The sequence below is a fragment of the Macrosteles quadrilineatus genome, unplaced genomic scaffold (genome assembly GCF_028750875.1).
Source record: "Macrosteles quadrilineatus isolate MER2022 unplaced genomic scaffold, UCM_ALF_1.0 Scaffold_1__1_contigs__length_201487025, whole genome shotgun sequence".
NCBI classification, from domain to species: domain Eukaryota; kingdom Metazoa; phylum Arthropoda; class Insecta; order Hemiptera; family Cicadellidae; genus Macrosteles; species Macrosteles quadrilineatus.
Window position 1 is genome coordinate 186,212,722 of NW_026542594.1, and position 22,175 is coordinate 186,234,896.

General features: G+C 38.9%; 1 non-coding gene across 1 annotated transcript; it reads left to right on the plus strand.

Moving 5' to 3' along the window:
* The first annotated feature begins 5,056 nt into the window (after positions 1–5,056).
* On the plus strand, positions 5,057–5,128 carry Trnaa-ugc (transfer RNA alanine (anticodon UGC)). The gene has a single exon. It is a non-coding gene; the product is annotated as a tRNA-Ala (tRNA).
* Positions 5,129–22,175: the final 17,047 nt, after the last annotated feature.

Consider the following 22,175-nt stretch of genomic DNA (forward strand, 5'->3'; position numbering starts at 1 on the left):
CCCTGCTCTGCTGACCCTAGCTGTACCCTACCCTGCTCTGCTGACCCTAGCTGTACCTTACCCTGCTCTGCTGACCCTAGCTGTACCCTACCCTGCTCTGCTGACCCTAGCTGTACCCTACCCTGCTCTGCTGACCCTAGCTGTACCCTACCCTGCTCTGCTGACCCTAGCTGTACCTTACCCTGCTCTGCTGACCCTAGCTGTACCCTACCCTGCTCTGCTGACCCTAGCTGTACCTTACCCTTCTCTGCTGACCCTAGCTGTACCTTACCCTGCTCTGTTGACCCTAGCTGTACCCTACCCTGCTCTGCTGACCCTAGCAGTACCTTACCCTGCTCTGCTGACCCTAGCTGTACCCTACCCTGCTCTGCTGGCCCTAGCTGTACCCTGCTCTGCTGGCCCTAGCTACCCTGCTCTGCTGACCCTAGCAGTACCTTACCCTGCTCTGCTGGCCCTAGCTGTACCCTACCCTGCTCTGCTGGCCCTAGCAGTACCTTACCCTGCTCTGCTGGCCCTAGCAGTACCTTACCCTGCTCTGCTGGCCCTAGCTACCCTGCTCTGCTGACCCTAGCAGTACCTTACCCTGCTCTGCTGGCCCTAGCAGTACCTTACCCTGCTCTGCTGGCCCTAGCTACCCTGCTCTGCTGACCCTAGCAGTACCTTACCCTGCTCTGCTGGCCCTAGCAGTACCTTACCCTGCTCTGCTGGCCCTAGCTACCCTGCTCTGCTGACCCTAGCAGTACCTTACCCTGCTCTGCTGGCCCTAGCTGTACCCTGCTCTGCTGGCCCTAAATGTACCCTTCTCTGCCCGGCTAGCCCTAGCAGTATCCTACCCTGCTCTGCTGACCCTAGCTGTACCCTACCCTGCTCTGCTGACCCTAGCTGTACCCTACCCTGCTCTGCTGGCCCTAGCTGTACCCTACCCTGCTCTGCTGGCCCTAAATGTACCCTTCTCTGCTCGGCTAGCCCTAGCAGTATCCTACCCTGCTCTGCTGACCCTAGCTGTACCCTACCCTGCTCTGCTGACCCTAGCAGTACCTTACCCTGCTCTGCTGGCCCTAGCTGTACCCTACCCTGCTCTGCTGGCCCTAAATGTACCCTTCTCTGCCCGGCTAGCCCTAGCAGTATCCTACCCTGCTCTGCTGACCCTAGCTGTACCCTGTCCTGCTCTGCTGACCCTAGCTGTACCCTACCCTGCTCTGCTGACCCTAGCTGTACCCTACCCTGCTCTGCTGGCCCTAGCTGTACCCTGCTCTGCTGGCCCTAAATGTACCCTTCTCTGCCCGGCTAGCCCTAGCAGTACCCTACCCTGCTCTGCTGGCCCTAGCTGTACCCTACCCTGCTCTGCTGGCCCTAAATGTACCCTACTCTGCCTGGCTAGCCCTAGCAGTACCTTACCCTGCTCTGCTGGCCCTAGCTGTACCCTACCCTGCTCTGCTGGCCCTAAATGTACCCTACTCTGCCCGGCTAGCCCTAGCAGTACCCTACCCTGCTCTGCTGGCCCTAGCAGTACCCTACTCTGCCCCCTAGCCCTAGCTGTACCCTACCCTGCTCTGCTAGCCCTAGCAGTACCCTACCCTGCTCTGCTGGCCCTAAATGTACCCTACCCTGCCCGGCTAGCCCTAGCAACACCCTACCCTGCTCTGCTGGCCCTAAATGTACCCTACTCTGCCCGGCTAGCCCTAGCAGTACCCTACACTGCTCTGCTGGCCCTAAATGTACCCTTCTCTGCACGGCTAGCCCTAGCAGTACCTTACCCTGCTCTGCTGGCCCTAGCTGTCCCCTACCCCTCTCTGCTGGCCCTAAATGTACCCTACTCTGCCCGGCTAGCCCTAGCAGTACCCTACCCTGCTCTGCTGGCCCTAGCAGTACCCTACTCTGCTCTGCTGGCCCTAAATGTACCCTTCTCTGCACGGCTAGCCCTAGCAGTACCCTACCCTGCTCTGCTGGCCCTAAATGTACCCTACTCTGCACGGCTAGCCCTAGCAGTACCCTACCCTGCTCTGCTGGCCCTAAATGTACCCTACTCTGCCCGGCTAGCCCTAGCAGTACCCTACCCTGCTCTGCTGGCCCTAAATGTACCCTTCTCTGCACGGCTAGCCCTAGCTGTACCCTACCCTGCTCTGCTGGCCCTAAATGTACCCTTCTCTGCACGGCTAGCCCTAGCAGTACCTTACCCTGCTCTGCTGGCCCTAGCTGTACCCTACCCCTCTCTGCTGGCCCTAGCTGTACCCTACCCTGCTCTGCTGGCCCTAAATGTACCCTACTCTGCCCGGCTAGCCCTAGCAGTACCCTACCCTGCTCTGCTGGCCCTAGCAGTACCCTACCCTGCTCTGCTGGCCCTAGCTGTACCCTACCCTGCTCTGCTGGCCCTAAATGTACCCTACTCTGCCCGGCTAGCCCTAGCAGTACCCTACCCTGCTCTGCTGGCCCTAGCAGTACCCTACTCTGCCCCCTAGCCCTATCTGTACCCTACCCTGCTCTGCTAGCCCTAGCAGTACCCTACCCTGCTCTGCTGGCCCTAAATGTACCCTACTCTGCCCCCTAGCCCTAGGTGTACCCTACCCTGCTCTGCTGGCCCTAAATGTACCCTACTCTGCCCCCTAGCCCTAGCTGTACCCTACCCTGCCCGGCTAGTTCTAGCAGTACCCTACCCTGCTGGCCCTGCTGTAGTACCCTACCCTGCTCTGTTAGCCCTAGCTGTACCCTACCCAGCCCTACTGGCCCTAGCTGTACCCTTCCCTGCCCGGCTAGTTCTAGCAGTACCCTACCCTGCTGGCCCTGCTGTAGTACCCTACCCTGCTCTATTAGCCCTAGCTGTACCCTACCCAGCCCTACTGGCCCTAGCTGTACCCTACCCTGCCCGGCTAGTTCTAGCAGTACCCTACCCTGCTGGCCCTGCTGTAGTACCCTACCCTGCTCTGTTAGCCCTAGCTGTACCCTACCCAGCCCTACTGGCCCTAGCTGTACCCTACCCTGCCCGGCTAGTTCTAGCAGTACCCTACCCTGCTGGCCCTGCTGTAGTACCCTACCCTGCTCTGTTAGCCCTAGCTGTACCCTACCCAGCCCTACTGGCCCTAGCTGTACCCTTCCCTGCCCTTCCCTGCTTAGTAACTTAAGCGCTTAAAAGTTTTTTTTCGCGGGAGGAATTTTACCCCCGCGGTTTTGGAAGTCTAATGAAATTAGACAGAGCATGATTAATTAGATTAGCAATAGAAACCGGAATCTTACCCCCTGTCCATATAACTAGCGTTTAGACAACTGAAGATGTACTGGTCGGATTTTTACTCCCGGAATTTTACCCCCGGATTTTTACACCCGGATTTTCACCCCCCGGAATTTTACCCCCTGGCCGGATCTAGAAGTTATTAAAAATTATTGATTTTCTGTTTTTACTTCATTGCAAACATTTTATTACTAAGTAGCCGCCCATCTTTATTACAAAATAAATCTGTAATCTCAACTAGGTAAACAGAACTCGCTGTTTAATTTTGATGTTAGAATTTGCGTTTTGGGCCGACTGTTGGTTAATAAGTATGTAAAATAAACTGAGTAGCTCATTTAAATGATAATTTGGTAAATATTTCTTCGTAAAGAAAAAATAAGGCATATTTTGACATTGCTACAATACAAACGAAAAACATTGTTTAACCATGGTTGTATAATAAATCGTTAAAGAAATCTTCGAATCAATTAGCATTTAGATGTTTGTTTATATGTCATATGAACCAACAATTGGCTTCAAAGATCGAATCTTGATATTCGAAACTCAAAATTAAAATTAAAAACCTGTCAGATTAGTTAATGTTACATATAAATTACGATATGCTACTTAATAATAAAATGTTTACTATTAAATTAAAACAGAATGGAGACGATTAACCATTCTCACTTATTTATATATCTGGCCAGGGGGTAAAATTCCGGGGGTAAAAATCCGGGGGTATAATCCGGGGTTATATTCCGGGGCTAAAGATCCGGGCCATAGCCTACATTTTGAGCTGACCTCATGAAGGGGGTAAAAGTCCGGGGGTAAAATTCCGGCCCGTACACTCTAGTTTTTATAATTTTATGTGTTCTGATTAAATTCACAACGTGAAAATATACGTTTCATTCCGAGTTTTATCCATCGAACTGATGTCGCGAAACTCAAAAGTTCGCGGCCGGAATCTTATACCCCCTGGTTTGTGACGTCACGTTCGCCCAGGGGGTAAAATTCCAGAGGGATAAAAATCCGCTACCCCGGAAAATTTGCTTAAAGAGGTTCCATACCTAATTGTCGCCCTGTATAATATAGTTTTTTTATATTTTGTTATTCTGTATTACTGTACGCCATTCATGTAGGCTACACTATTGATGTGAATAAAGTACTGTACAATTGAATTGAATAGTGTTATACTGTATAGTAAATGATTGAACTCGTCGCTCTGGTCTAGCCAGCAGACCAGCTGCGTCCCTTGTTACCAACAACACTATGTCAAAACGGCCACAGAAGTAAACATGTTATAAGTTACTGTACAATTGCGACTGTCCCGTCAAACTATAGCATCTACATTTGAGGGAAAGTTGGTGGGAAGCGGAAATAGTGTGATCTTGATGGCCGATTGCAATGCTTACATAATGCATTGTTACCTATCTTGTTTACTAGTGTGAATATTGGGATATTTTGCAAATTATAGATATTGTCAATAATGATATTTAATCTGCATAGCAAGCCCAGTATGCGTACCATGTGATGTAGACACATAAAACTACGTACATGTTTATTTTAATTAGCTACAAAATAATTTAAAGAACCCTATTATTCTCGACCGCTCCTCGCCCCAGTTATAACGCATAATGTAGATTATAAATATATATTTTTCAATTAATGTCCATTTAACATTTACGGTTAATTTCATTCTGGTTTGCATCATTAATTTGAACGCGTGATAAGATGCTTAGGCCACAGAGGCATTATGGCAATTTAGACGTGTAGTAAAAATCATTTATCGATCACATAAACTTAACAGAGTTTAATTGAAATACGGTTTCCAAACTGACAACTCCAACTAGCGGGGATGTAGCTCAGTGGTAGAGCGTTCGCTTTGCATGTGAAAGGCCCCGGGTTCGATCCCCGGCATCTCCAATTACTTTTTGCTGTCCTTACACGTCTATTAAGGCTCTTAAAAACACTCTTTGCTCTGTGATCATAAATTTATGACTTTTTACTTCAAACTAATGTATAATTATTATATTTTTATTAGCACTTTACAAACATTAGTAAACGATCTTCTAGAGAAATTAACTTAAATAACAATATGATATGATTAGATGTGAAAAGTTTTACTCTTAACTAATATTATATATTTTTGAAATACAACCTATTTTTAATGATTACTCTCTTTTCTCAATGTTTAAATATGTGATTAAAACTCATGTCATTCCAAGTCGATTACTTTTGATTAATCACTGCGTGGTGCTGCGCTACCTTGTGGAGTTTACGAGAACTAAACCGGCGCCGTAACAAAGTGCTGCCCCTAGCGGACTTTTACATAACTACACTGGTGTTGTTGCAAAATAGAATATTGTTCAATGTTCATCTCCAGGGCATTGTTGAAAATGTTTTAGTATTAGTACGGTGCAATTAGCAAAATAACGGCCTAATATAGTCCAACATCCAAAGTGAAAGCAAACTTTTGATTCCAAACTGTTCAATATAATCCCCATTATCGATGGTAATAGTAAGGCCCACGGAATACTAGAAAAGACCTATTCGTGGTAAGGCCTACACCAATTTTGAGGGGGGGGGGTTTAATTGGTAGTTCTTATTATAATTTGAAAACTGTGCGGTTCAGTGCAATTTTATTTACAAAAATGTTTTAAAATTTCAAAAGATAACGGTCCTTTTCATAACTTGCTAAAGTCATCGGTTATAGAGTTACAAACGGTTAAAAATAGAGATTTGTTTTTATGTCTTAGGAGAACTTAAAAATGTATGAATTAAAGATCTAAGGATTTACCACCTTTAGATTTGACTTGAGAAATGTTACAGGAGCAGCTTGTTTATTACACTGAAAACATAAATTGTCCACCCTTAATTTCAAAACCTTAAAACACCCCTTGGAAACACTCACAACTCCCTCGTCTATTACTGGCCGCAAATCTGTACCACGAGCGACAGATGGTCCCGACCACGAGCGGACTTTTTAATCAGCTGGTGTAAAAAAACAAAATCCCCCAAGGGACGAGTCGGTGTCATCCCACGGGCGGAATTTGTCACTACCCTTATGCTAATGTGTGTCATCACTGGCTATTTATGAGGGGCAGGTGTTGCCGATCGCCCCATTTTTATTGCATATTGGCTTCAGATTGGGAGCGTAAAAGACGCTATTTCATCGAACTATGAACGCTTTGTAAAATAATGGTAGAATTTGTAAGTGTCTCTGTTTATTTAGTGTTAGTGGTAGCTTTAAACGTGCTAGACAACGGTATTCGGGGTTGAAATATTAAAATTTAATAGGCTACATCATTTAAATTTGTCACAAAACAGTTAAGCGACTAATATTAATGACTATTCACTTTTTCTACAATCGATCCAAACGTAGAATATCAAACTTGCTATTTTGTTGTTCCGCCATTATGTTATGAACAACCAGAATCAAAATGAGACTCGGTTGTATTGTTTACATATGTGAGTGAAAATTTAAAAACGTACGTTTTCATGTCCCTGGCCTTTTACTTCGTAGATACTGGATTTGTAGTTTATTATTATGTGTTTTAATATTTTTTTTGGGACGGGGGCAACATGTTACACACATTTATTTGGTTTTAAATAGGTTCTTGGTATTTTTTTCGTATTTTAAAGTCTCGCAATTCACGACCATGACGTGTCCCTAGGGTACATTTTCCAACTTTCACGCTGTTTTTAGACTAATTATTCATGCCGAAATATATAAAGCCATATTTTTATGTCATCAATGGTTATTAAACTTACAAAAAAGGAGCATATTATAATTTTATTGTCATTGCAGACTGACTACCATGACCTCGATTTGGCGTCACGACCATTTGGGAAACATTTTGAACTTTGGAGCACGACAGTGGCAAGCCTGGCGTCGATGGAGTCAGTTGGTTTTAGAGACTAGTTCGGGGTTGTACGTCAGGATTGTAGTGCCGGTCGTTTTGAGTTGAAAGGAGGAATTACAAGATTAATAAAGGAAAGATTGTGTTTTTTGTAATTTTGGTGTGTCCATGACCGTACGTAGTCATTCGATGAAGTAGACATGGTGTTAATTTTTGTTTATAAGATATTTCAATTGCTAGATTAACCTAGAAGTCCACTTCTAGGTTAATCTCACCTAGAAGTCCAGGTGCAGGGCTACCGCCAGAACAGAGCCAAATAACACGTAATTTCACGACCAAAGTTTCACGACCATCGCGGTTTTTTCACGACCAATCCACCTTTATGGATTATAGTGTGTTTGGTCGTGACAATAACTTTAATATAATTGTAAATTGAACAGTTTAGTTCAATTGAAACACATAGTTTTATTATAACTAACAGTAGCCTATAATTGAAGGATTGTTTAGAAAGATTTAGATTATTCCAGACAACTCACGACCGTACCGCTTGTCCCTGACCATCACGTTTATGATTTCTATCATAAAAATTTCAAAAATTAAAATATCGTCATATTTCAATGTTTTATACACAAAAGAAGCACACCTCTATACAAACATATAACGATTTTTCGGGTCTCAGGTAAGTTTTTTCGGAGTTATACAAACTTAAAAAGATTTTATTGGTTTTTTTATATTTTTTGAGTTTTTTTTATTTTTTTCTTGAAAGACCAAATATACCAAAAGCTCAGTGACCTTTTTATTGTAAAATAGTCATTAAAGTAAATTAGTTTATAGCAAAACATAGTTATAAAAATAATATTAACTATTTTTAATATTCATTTAAAGGTCCGTTATGGTCGTGACAGGATTTTGTGTTTTTCTACTAAAGATGCTCTTTAAAAAGAAAGCTACCAAAGATATTGCGTTACCATGGACATTTTATGAAACTTCAAATGTTAATGAAATAAAAAAATAATAAAAGTTTTGAAAAAAGGGGAGAAAAATTTACAAAGTGCTTTTCCTGAAAACGTACGTTTTTAAATTTTCACTCATGTATTCATTGTAACAGAAGATTAGTACTGTATAATGAAATCTAAGGCTTACATTACGATCCGATTTATTTTTATAGTGGATACCTAGGTTCTACGTCGAAACGATATCGTCAGTCCTTTGTCTCATAGGCTAGCTAAATTTTGTGTTTCCCATCTCTTACTTGAAATATAGTCGATTTGGTATAATTTGTACAAACATATAACACATATAAATACTTACAACATAAATGTTTAAATATGTTCAATGTTTGTACAAATTGTACCAAATGGACTATACCTCAAGTAAGAGATGGCAAACACAAAATTTAGCTAAATAAATAAAAGTAAAAAGTAAAAATTCCCTTTAAGTGTAATAATTATTCTCAATGATGAACAAAGAAATTCTGCTCTATAATTCACAACGATCCTGTTACCAGAAATAGAATTTGAAATCTTTAATACCAAGTCAGTGATATAAACTATAAAACATATTTCAAAGTTGGCAGGACCAACCCCTAGTCCTAACATCTTGTCGAGGGAGGGTGATACGTCAGATTATGGTCCATGATTGGGGGTAAACAGTAGCAGATGTGGGTATTTATATGCCGGTGGTTTACCATCGCCATTAGACATTAACATACAGATCGACTCTTATAATGGCCTTGGAGCAACAAATCGATCAGTTGGGGAGGAGGACATTGTGTACCAGTTCTCGCATAGTAACTTTTGGTATTTTAATTTTGATTGTAATTTTTTTTGTTCTAATACATGACAAGTATGTTCAGTTGAACATACGTGACGTTTAAAAACAAATGTGTTTAGACCGATTCATTTATTTATTTTTGTATTCTAACGGACAGCTCTATCTTATATATTATACAAATTTTGCAAAACTTGTGACAGATAGCCTGACCATACTTAGACCGAATTACACGCGGGTTGTACCAAAAGAAAGGTTATCGGTCCTATGTGCAGGTTTTATTTGTATTTTGAGAATATTTATGTTAATTGGATCAAAACTCGAAATTTAACTTTTCTTATGGAGATTTAACATGGGGCTAATTCTTTTAATAGACAAGCATGTTTATTGAACCATTTTTCTCATCTCCTGTGGCATCGCAGGGAAAATCTGCGCATGCTGTTAGAAATATGTTTGCCTGTAGATGTGCAGAATCCCTGTACAAATTAAAATAGGCTCAAAAATAAGCACAAAAATGAATTTAAAATTAAAAAACAACATGGGCCTTATAGGTTGATATGTTAGTGACGAAATAACAAAAATATAAATAGAAAAAAATTGATGAAATTCCAATCACATGTTTTATTTGCAGCGTGGGGTTAAAAAGAGAAGTTTGCGCAATACATTTTTGGTCGAGTTTTCGACCACGGGGCGAGCTCTAGTTTTGATGTTCAGAAATGTGGACAAGTTTAATACAATGGTTGATAATGAAAAGGTCAAGTTAAATGACAACAACACGATAACTTGGCCATAATATGAAATACATCCAGATATGAATGAAGTATCAGTGTAGAATGGAGTGAGTAACGTGTTTCTTTGTTGCTGACTGAGCAGATGTTTCTTCAGCAAGGATAATCTTACTAATATTATAAATGTGAAAGTTTGTGTGTTTGTTTGTTTGTTTGTTTGAAATTCAATAACGTATTTACTACTGGACGGATTGGGCTGAAATTTGGCATGATGATAGCTCACATTCCCGATTAACATATAGGCATATTCTTACCTCAAAAATCCTTTCGGGCTCCGCCCCAGTCGCTCTGAAGTTCCCCATTAGTTAACCTTATGAGTATTCAAGGGAATTAAAGAATTCAGCTAGCTGTTAGCTTATACGATTTACCAACAGGGTGCAGGGTATATTTTTTTTTATTTATGAAAACAGCAAATTTTAGCTAAGCAGAAAAACTGTGATACGCAATGAGAATTAACTGTCAAAGTAGGATTGTTTACAGTTATGTTTATGTTTTAAATTGTATGAATAATTTTTGTGATATTTTGGAATTTTTTTATAATATTTTTTCTCTATTGTTTAGGTGAAGTGGTAGAACATTATGGCTATTGTGGATGTGTAATACCATAGAATAGTGTAAATTTAAAGAAGCAAGTTTTATCAAACTGTGTTCTCCCACATTGCAAACGCAAAGCTTGAGTACCTATAACTGCAATGAGCATTTTATACTTATGTGCCAACCCCGTACGAAGGACGGGTACTCTGCTAGTGATTTATACAACATAGAGATTGAGGGCAGTTGGGCCCAATTTTGAAGAATCATTAAGCTATTGACCTCTCGTGATCGAACTGGCGACCCCGATATAACCAGGCGAAAACTATAACTCAATAGCTCATTTATTGAACTAAGCATAGACACATTTACATGTATTGCTTACGTCAAAATTGTATGCAATGTCATTTAGCTTACTATAAGAACAACTAAAACACAAACGTTACAAATCAATTCTGTTTCCAGGGATGATTTAGAATCTAGCCTTCAGTCAGGAAGTCGCGGAGAGTAATATTTATTCAATAGAAACGATTTTAACCGCCTTTTGAATTTCAGATGGTCTGACTCTGCCTAATTTTTACTACATTGTAATGGAGATTTTTTGGAAAAAAGGTTGTATGGTGGAGACCCAGGGTGGGGGACTATTATTCAAATTTCTATTGAAACTGTAATGGTTGTGGTCAATGTTGAACTTGTCGATGTTTTATTTTACGAAAGACAAGGTATTATATACTGTTCAATGAAATGGCGACCATACATAGTAGGTATTTCAAGCCAAGTATGAATGGAGATGAGTGTAGGATGAGTGGCGCGATCTTGTAGTCTTGTTAGTGACTAAGGTCGACATTCCTTAGACACAGCTGTTAATTAATAGCCCATACAGCTAATGACAACTAAGGGACCTACAGTTTATAGTGGAATCCGAACCACATTTTTCCTTGGTATATACGAATTGGTCTAATTATCAGGATAGTACTGCGGATAGTCGTAGTACTCACTCGTGCGGACGTTAATCCACACCAGGGAGTATCGCATCCACAGTGCATGCCTATAAATATCCACAATTCGTGACCTCCTAGGAGCTGGATTACAGGAAGACGCCACCCGTGGAAACGTTAAGATGTTGGAAATTCAATAACCTGGTTTGCAAGTTTGTCGTCTACGCAAGAAAATATAGCTCAAATTACCTGCTTCTGCATACGGAATAGAAATAGAGCCCACTTATTCTCACACTATAAACAAGTCCACTGTAAACATAATCTATAAACACTCACACTTAGCTACTCAAGTATATAAATAATTAAACCCAGTCTCTCACAGGTTCTAAATTGTATACACTAGTTTCTAGCCTCGAACACAGGTTGCACATAATCAGCTCGGATTACTATACCATAACATCAGCTCCGAGGCTAGGGATTAGTAGTAGTTTTAGTTTCGAAATAATTTAATTATTGTTTTTGGATGATTAATTATCAATGGTCAATTCTGCATTTAGTTGGAGTTTCGTTAATTTCGCTAATACCGTTACACTGAGGATTACTTGTGTTTTATTCCGTTACCCATTTTTAGAATGCAGCTGATATTGACATTTTAAAACATATTTATTGATCGATTAAATATTATTTAGAAACTTTACCTACTGTATTCAATCTCTGAGTTTCTATTTTGGGTAATCGGCTGGCTAAGTGTTACAGAAATGTACATCAATAAAACCACATTAATCATACTTCCTTTAAAAATTTTTTTGTTATGAACCAGCAATCGTTATAAAGAAAATTTTCAAGATTTTCAAGTGTTTTCCTATTTATTCAGAGTATAGTTTTTGTTGTCGACTGTACCTTGTTATTTTAAGATATTTTAAAATATTTAAACTAAATATATGTATGTATTCGTAAGCTACAGCATGTACTTAGGTATTATTTCCAAATTGATTTAATAAATTTTCAAATCAACCAAAGAGTTGGGAGAATAATAGTGGGACGTCTAGTTGCATTGTTTTCATTGGATATACTTGATTACTAAATGTTATTGTATTTTTTATTTTACGTCGTTTTGGTGGTTTTCTCACAGTTCTTCACACTTCAACCTTATGCTGAAATAGCTTGGCAAATATACTAAGCAGTATTTTTATAGATACACCATAATGATTTTACAAGTTTCAAATCTCGACCTGAACTATAAAACAAAGAAACTCCATAAACCCAGCTTACAACACTCAATTCGACAACTCACCTCAACCTTGTAAAACTTAACCAACTAACTAACCAAAGAAGAAAATTGGACCTTAACTTCATTGGCAAGTCGGAGAGGAACCTGCGGATTTGAATTTGCATCAGAAACAGCTTCGCTAACAAACTTATTAAACTTGTTAACGAAGACCCGCTTATGAATGTATGTAAGACGATGTCTAGGGGGTGGGGGGGGGAGGTGCTTCTAAAGTCCAGCAATCCCCTCTTAGTGCCCCAATGATTAATTACCGTTTGATGAATATGTATGAAATTTGTGTTTGGTACAACAATAGTGGGAGGGGTGGCGTTACATTAGTGTCTGTGTATCCCCCCTACAATGATGACGGTATGAGTTTAAACTTTGTAGTTTACCCGGGTGGGTATTTGTGCACAATTTTGGTGTTTACGGACGTTTTTAGTTACACGTTTCAATTCTTCCTAAAATGTAATTATAGCATGCTTCGTTCACAATATTTAGGCGGTTTTAGGGGAAGAAATCTATCCCCCCCACTTTACCCTTACCTTTAAAATATTTTTTAGTTCAACAGCTGAACAACTTAGTTAAATACACTACATTTGAATACATTAAATACAACAGACATAACTACGGTGGAGGAACTTCCCCTCAAACCACATAATTGTGGACGAAGTATAGTATTAGTTTAGTAGTTGTTTACTCAATTTTAGATAACATGTTGAAAATGGCTATCACAAAATTGAAAGAATTTGGACTTAGATACTCTGCAGGATTATGCGTAATTTATACAGTACATGGTGAGTTACTATCACAGTTATTAGAACAGAAGCGGTGTGGAGCATAAACACAAAAAATGACGTCACTGGCCGGAAAGTAAACACGTTTGTTTTATTATTTTTTAATTGAACTGTTAAAAATTGGTTAAACCAATTATTATGTTAAAGTTAAATATAGAATCAGGGAAGTGCCGTCAATTGCTTATGTTTATATTTTATGATCCATCTTGGAGCTTCTGTTGCAATATCCGTGATATTGAGTTTGGTTTAATTCAAGGTTACACTTTCTTACATTGGGGTAATTATAGCATGCTTCGTTCACAATATTTAGGCGGTTTTAGGGGAAGAAATCTATCCCCCCCACTTTACCCTTACCTTTAAAATATTTTTTAGTTCAACAGCTGAACAACTTAGTTAAATACACTACATTTGAATACATTAAATACAACAGACATAACTACGGCGGAGGAACTTCCCCTCAAACCACATAATTGTGGACGAAGTATAGTATTAGTTTAGTAGTTGTTTACTCAATTTTAGATAACATGTTGAAAATGGCTATCACAAAATTGAAAGAATTTGGACTTAGATACTCTGCAGGATTATGCGTAATTTATACAGTACATGGTGAGTTACTATCACAGTTATTAGAACAGAAGCGGTGTGGAGCATAAACATAAAAAATGACGTCACTGGCCGGAAAGTAAACAAGTTTGTTTTATTATTTTTTAATTGAACTGTTAAAAATTGGTTAAACCAATTATTATGTTAAAGTTAAATATAGAATCAGGGAAGTGCCGTCAATTGCTTATGTTTATATTTTATGATCCATCTTGGAGCTTCTGTTGCAATATCCGTGATATTGAGTTTGGTTTAATTCAAGGTTACACTTTCTTACATTGGGGTCAGCTTTGGATAACAATATACTTTAATGGCATTTAGTATTCAAAAGCGTTATACCTTAATGTGCTCTATATTGGTGGACCTACACCAATTAGGTGGGTTCTGGCATTAAGGTGATTGGCGTGTTTTTGGATCTTCAGGATAGAAGAAACTATCTCTTAACTACAAGTTCAACACCACAACTTAACTTGAAATTGATAACCAGCTTTCCATTTTCACTGATGCCTATTTTATTTTGCCTGATCTTTGAGATGTTAGTAGAGCAAAATTCGCCTTAATGGAAATAATACTAGACTAGAGACCGTATTTTCTGAATTAGAAAGAATAAATGCTCGATAATATGTAAGGTTTAATCAGGTTTCATTTGACAAGTCACCATTGTACAAAGAAGTGCTTGGTTCAAATAACCCCCTTGTGTTTATAAACACAACTAGTTGTAGAAGCGTCCATAAACAACGCAAGAAACACAACGCTCCAATACATCAGAGTGGATATCACCCCAAGAACAACTCCAACTATCTCCTTCTCTGTCGCACACCACTGGCTAAATTTCCCTCTCCCTCTAAGCCCTGACTCACCCCTCCCCTCTTCATTCCTATGTATTACTTTTCCCGCCGATTTTCCACCAATTAAACCTCGGCGGCGGGACGAATGCCGCCAAATAAGACTCCAACAGCTGATTTGGAAAGCGAGTTAATGCGCATTTGAAATGAATTGGTCATTGTTGATAAGGGAAAATCATGGAATACAATATAACTAGTTTCCCGTCAAATCTCTTGCTTAAGCCCAAACTTTTAACATTGCATTTCGTCTTGATCAGGCTTTGGCCGCCAGCTACCAAAATATCCCTGCATAGTTGGACCCACAACATAACGTGGGATTCGATCCGACCATAATAACGGATCCAACATGTCATGCCTCCAACCGAAGGTCATGCTTCAGATGTAGAGAACACTTTTTGGCTGTCTTCTAAATATTTCTTGTCGCTTAAATATTTCTTGTTTCTTATCTGAATACAAAGATACGTTTGTAAACTTCTGCCTATCCTCTAGTAAGACGTAATAATTACTTTAACTTTTTTAATACAGTATAACTTCTTTAACTCTCCTAAAATAAGAGATAAACGTTTACATCAGCACACCCAAACGCGACCGACATAACTACATACAAAAATTAGGATGAAAAATCAATGTTTTTACGTTCATCCTAACAATGATTCGCAAAGTACAGATAATTCTATCAGCCATGTAATAAGACATACATATCGAATGGTCTTATCAAAATGTTAAAAATGTGGGCTTCCGTAAACTTGTTGTGGATATACATGGAAACCTTTTTTGTTGTAACGAAACCACCATTACTGGAAAAAAAATTCTTGGGAAATTTTAATGAGGCTCTAGGTAGATATTTGAAGATATCTGGAAGGTATAGTTATCGTGCAGTATTCTTGTGCAGGATCTTTGAACCAATAGTTTCACTTGTTAGAATTACAAACAGCCAGTAGATTTTTGACTCGCGATGAATGATCGCCTGTGTAGGGCGTGTTTGTTTAGTATGAAATATTAAAGCGCGCGTCCATTAGGCCGGCCGTAGCCAATAGATAGCACAATATGATGCGCCCACAATGGCGGCATTAGCATCACAATGCCTGCGGACAGAGGCTTTACTCTGTTTATATTGCTATTGTATGCCTTCCCATTGTCCGCTAGGTAATTATGCCCTCCCTCACGCCTTGCCTTGATTTATACGATTTCAAATGAAACAGGGCATTGTGGTCTCCCGGCTCCTGGTTTTTCACACTTGGCGTTGGATTTGTGATAGGTATGCGTGTGTTTGTAGTATTTGTTTACTCGATTACTTGAATATTGTAAAACTAGGTTTTGGGGCGTATTTTTTCAAGTGGAAAATAAGTTTATGTTTATCATTGAATTAACCGTGAACCAAACTAGCCACTTTAAAATACATGTATACACACAGTGACTTAAAAAACCCTTGCATATTTTCCACAGTTTATCTTGAGTAATAGTTTCATGGTCTTTCATAAGAAACATTTGGTATACTTATAAATTGAAAGCAAACATAATTACATTAAATATGAGAATATTTGTTGAATTCCTATACAGAAGTTCCTCTGAAAGATATGTTTTTATTGTAGGGCAATATTAAACAATTTATATACATACTGAGTCCCAGTTGTTGGCAATTGTAATAGAGTGCATTTCCCTACCGGCATGTACTTTAGGAATCAAATATTTATTCTACCTTCACTATTAAAGGCTCAAACTAAACTGATGGGTAATTTACACTGATATAGATGTACAGTAATGGTATAGAAGCACGTTATATTAATCTACACTTATATAAGGGCAAAAATTGTTTATTATTCCTTTATTTTTTTAATAAAAAATACTATTTACCTACTCACAGCCACGCAATGGATTTCGCAAGAAATATTGTTTCTAATCTCTTCATACTTCGTATGATAGCACTTAATTTCGAATAGATATGTTTTGGTAGAACTATTTTCTGCTTGCCATATAAAGTATGCAACTTTTCGATTGTGGAATGGATTAGTTTTGATTTGATTTTAGATACATACCAAGTGTAATTGATTTGGAAGGGACATCCGACGTACGGAAACTTCAAAACAGAAACATCCCAGGAGATGTCGCGTATATGAAATTAGTGATACGACACGTGATCTGTCTGTGTGTGTGTGTGTGTGTGTGTGTGTGTGTGTGTGTGTGGGGTGACAACACGCGCGTGTAACTGGTCACGTGACAGACACGCGGCGATGTGTCATCACTGGTCCAGCCTCCAGCCTCCAGTGACAGTCTCCGCCATGTACAGTTCTCCTTGAAGAAATCACCACACAATGTAGAACACACACTACAGTGTGAAATGAAAACGAGGTCTACATATACAGTTCTCCAAGAAATCACCATCTAATGTGATCAAGGCTACAACTTAAGACAACTTAGATGGTCTGATACTTTTCTGAATTTATAGTCTAACTGTTTTCCTTTTAGTACAGGGTTATTACAAATGATGTTCATGATTTCATACATACATGAAATATAGTTTTATTTTTTATACAAGGAAATAAAATGGTTACAACTTTTGAAAAACCCAAAAAGTTTTAACACAGATACACAGAACTGTAAATGCTCGATACGGGAACCCCTTGTGGTACGATAGATGCCAATAATGTAGTCAAGCTCTTGATAGACTTTGAAAGGTGTGTCTAGGTTTATTGTTTCGATAGCATTGGTAATCCGTTGCTGGATCTCAAGTATGCTTGATAATGGTGGTGTGTACGCCTTATCTTTGATGTATCCCCACAAGAAAAAAATCAGGGGTGATGTCCGGAGGGGCTTACCCCAACTCCGCGCGGTGGTCAGAAATCTGTCAAAACCGACTGCCCAACTCCGCGCAGTGGTCACTTCGGGTCCCTCGCGGCACATGCCCAACTCCGCGCAGTGGTCAATTTTGGCTCTCACAGCCCTGACGGATGAGAGTTTGTGCTCTAAGTTTGAAATTATGATATATTTTCATCATTTATAAGAAACGAAAAGTAAAAAGTATATGCCTACCCAAAACAGGAGACGAAGCTTAAAAACCACTAATATAAGAAGTTTTAAAAAGCCCGTGAGAAAGAGTGACTGTAAATTTATATGTTCCAAAGTCTACAATACTCAATCATTCTTTTTAGCACTGGGTTTATGAGCTTGCTGATAAACTTGAGTACCAAATTCAAAAATGTTAGTCTTGTAAACAACCACAGATTGCTTCAACAAATTGGCTGTAATCTCTGTTTCATAAAACAGTTAGCTATACACCTCAAATTGGGGGGAAAATTGGCTGAAATTGGTTTACGAGCATATTTCTTTTACATCTTATTAAAATTGGCGAATTTTACGTCTATGAAGAGGGTTTTCATTGAATCTAGACCCAGACCAAGGTTTTAGCGAATTTCCCATATATAGGGAATAAGCTATTACCGTAGGTCTCATGGTAAGACCTGGACTCACTGATTAAATTTTTCGTTTTTATTTCCCAAAGGCCGAAAACACCATCCGTTCAAATTCATATATATATATACCGGTGGTTCAATCGTGCTGGTTTGTGAACTCGTTCGAATAAACGGTTTACACGTTCACGCCAAATTTAATCAAAATCAGATCATTTTGCTCGAGTTATCGTGCTAACAGACTTACATATATACACATAAAATATAATATATATTTAGTAGTAAGTCTGTTAGCACGATAACTCGAGCAAAATGATCTGATTTTGATTAAATTTGGCGTGAACGTGTAAACCGTTTATTCGAACGAGTTCACAAACCAGCACGATTGAACCATGTGAACTGGGGCTTATGTATATATTATGAAAGTATAACGTTTTTAAATTTCTTTTGAAACCACTTTGTAAAGCTTAAAAACAAATAATTCAGTATATCGAAGCGTAAAAGCGCCAGAATAGTTACAGAAAAAATGCCAAAGAATTCTTATTTTTAAATTCTTATGTTACTCTTATGGAGAATGAGTAAACTGTTGTAAAATCCTGTAAAAGGAACATATTTTGATTAAATTGTCAAATGAATTCATTTAACACGTAACTATTGACATTTCACACTTTTTACCCTGTCTCAAACACTTTTTGATGGGTCTGTAATTGACGGGTAACCTTAATATTACAAGTGACCACCGCGCGGAGTTGGAATTGGCCCTAAAAGTGACCACCGCGCGGAGTTGGGCTGAACCCTTCGGGGGCCATAAAACTTTTCCTCGGATTAAATTTGACCACTGCGCGGAGTTGGGCAATCCCCGTCCGGAGATCTTGTAGGCCAGTTCAGGGGTGTGTCATTATTCGGACCACCGGGCTCGTTCCATATCTCAGGCAGTACATTGTTAAGTTCAGCCCTACTACAGTACAAGTAACATTCAAATGCATCGTTGCACACTAATAACAGATTGGTTAATGTAATATTCCAATTGGCAAAAGGCTTTCCTGCCTTCACATTCAGCCATTACACAACACTTACAACAATTGACTTGACAAACATGTGATATGCACCCAAACCAATGTAAATGAAACTTTATGAGTTTTTCTTTCCAATGGTACCAACTAAAATAGTCTTGAAACAAATTAACCCAGTAATATTTATAATCAAAATCAGGAACATCATTTGTAATAACCCTGTAGTAGTAAACGACTATGGACAACTTCCAACATCAGTGGGTTTAGTATAGTTTTTATCAAATAGTCTGAATACATCTTTACAACCCGCTTTCTGACATTCTGGTAATTTGGTGACATTACCAGTCATTTATTTCGTTACATTGACCTCCATCCAGACCGTCATCTTTCGCAGTCTATATTCACCAACCATGATTTATATTAATTACCCACCCTAGACAAGTCGCCCTCTGTTTTATCCCATAAATCATGTCCCATCTCCCAAAAATAGGTAATCTGGACATAAACCGTAATACGTAGAGCAGTAACATCATGCATTGACCAAAGTCAAAGTTAATGTATAGTTATCAACAAAAGTGTTGCAAGCACGGTACATCTGGCAAGAAATTATTTTTCTACCACTTGAGATAATTTGCAAACTTAAAAATTTCACCAATCTTCTTTGAGGTTGGTTTCAGAAGGTGCACTTCAAGTTCTATAGTACAGAACCTACTACTCTCTCCGGTCCTACTTACGTCATCATAATTGTTGGCAGTGCTAGACCAATGGTCGGGCCATTTATTAGCTCATCCACTAGATGTCCAACAGATAAACTCATAGGAGTTAACCCCACAAAGAAGTAGTGAGCTTGATCCAGCATCGCCAAACTTAAGTATCGATTTTAAATAATGGGAGAAGTTTTAAACCCCCCTGATTGCACCAATTAAGCACGAAATATACTTTCGTCCATCCATTAAAATAACGAAATTTTAATTCAATTAATGTAATACTTTTCTCTAATATTCATAGAATGTAACAGACATATTCCATTACAGAACGAAAAGAGCATCGCTTAAAACAGCGAGAAGTGAAGTTAGAGCGAATGAAAAACTGACTGTGAATATTTAAATGACGTGGAAATTGTGTGGGAAAGAACAAAGTGGAATATTTCATGGTTTCCACTGGTTTAAAAGGTGCGGAGCAGCACCACTGTCCAATCAAAATATTGCCCGTTGTGAAAACATCGGAACACCTGAATGTGCTCAAGAATATAACCAGGGGGCGTTGTTTGGTGAAATTACAACCAATACAACCGTTTATTATTTCGAGAGTTGACATATTCATGTTGTTGTACAAGAATGGCAATTCATTTATCGTGTTACTTATTCAAGAAGCTTTTAATTAGGAAGTATCGTTTATTATTGGTTAATTCAGCATTGCCTCCAGGATTGATTTAAGACAATATAAAATAGGTTACGTACCTTACGTCGTCAATCCTAGGAGGTAAGGTACATAACCTATTTTATATTTTTAATTGGTTGCCAAATGACAAATGGTTTAAAGTTACAGAGTCAACACGAGTTGGATCACTATAATCGTTAGGCTACACAGTATTTTTACTAGATGCAATGATTTTGGCAATCTAAAGAGATGCAGAATTAAAATTTACTTTTATTGATACCTGTAAAAGTGAATGGGAAAGAATGATAATTGAATGTACTGGACTTTGGACAGCACAGATTCTTCACTGAAGCTAGAAATGTTTATGGCAATCCTACATTCAAATGGAATCAAAACTTTCAAGGTTGTTTCGGCAAAATTTTTAAACTTACATTGTTCACGAATCCCAAAACCTTAAAATAATCCCATGTCTGCCTGTGATTAATCAGTTGCTTAGAACTTAGAACTTTGCTACTTTTACATAGATTTTTTCCTTGATATTGTACTTTTACTATTTAAAGCGAATAATTGACTCACAGTGTATAGAAATCACTCCTTCACTACTATCAATCTTAGTCGTGTGCTTTGAAAATCAGCTATCTATTTTGAAACTTTAGTCACCATTGAGGGTCAAATTTGTTTATTGACTTTGGATTAAGTAAAGTTCTTATTTTGTTAAAAAATTAGAATTATGTTTGAATGAGTGCTTGAGATCTTGCGATGATAGGGATGATGGAGACTGAAAGTTATTTTTTACAGTTTTATAGTTTGGTTTGACTTAAATATTAGGGATAAAGCCGTAGATTTGGGACAGATCTTCACACCTGGGGTTTTAAACTTAAGCGTTAATAAACAATTACAAAATAAAAAGAATACACACCATATTTTACGCAACCGGGCATAAAGGTGAGCGACCTTTAAGAGATTATGTTTAATGTGTGGCAAAACATCAAAACAACAACTCTTTTATCGAAGTGTCAGCCTCCTGAATCAGATGCTGAAGACTATGTTTAGGTTTGTGCCGTCCCGTTTTAGTAAAGGACTTTGCTTCTTGCTCACGCTAGTTTGACCACGAAAATAAGAGAAAAACAATAGCGAACTCACACGTCATCAACTTAACATAAATTAAAAACTAGTGTAACATAAACCATTATGATAAGTCCTTTACTGTTCAAAGTCGAAGGTGCATCTTTATCATTGACTCAACTTGTCCTTAATATTTACAAAAACTCTCGAAGAACAAAGTCCCATCACAGGGTGATTGTTGACTCAAAGTCGATGTTTTCAGCTTCGCCATACACCCGTCACCTGACGTTACAGCGCTGATTAGCCTAATTCATTTTGAAAACTCTGCCATGGGGATTAAGCTCCGGCTGATACGTTAAACCCTCTCCGTGCGAGTGGATTCGATTTTTGAATTATTCTTTCTGTTTACAACTACAGCTTTACGTATTCCCTTTAACAGCTGGCTTTAAAAAATGCATAGTCCGATGAGTGGCTTCGCCTCACTATTTTTGTCATTTACAGGTTTTTGGATCTTCGAAACTCGATTTTAGGCTTCAAGTGGCTTTGTGGACTGGGCAAGTGGTTTAAAAGTGAGAATTGACTTTGCCACTACTTGGACGATATAAGCTCATAGAGGGAGTGAAAATGACAGGTAGGAGCAGGTATAGGGTATTTCATGGTGCAACCGTAGATTACACGTACCGTACAGTAATACCTCTTTTAGATATAT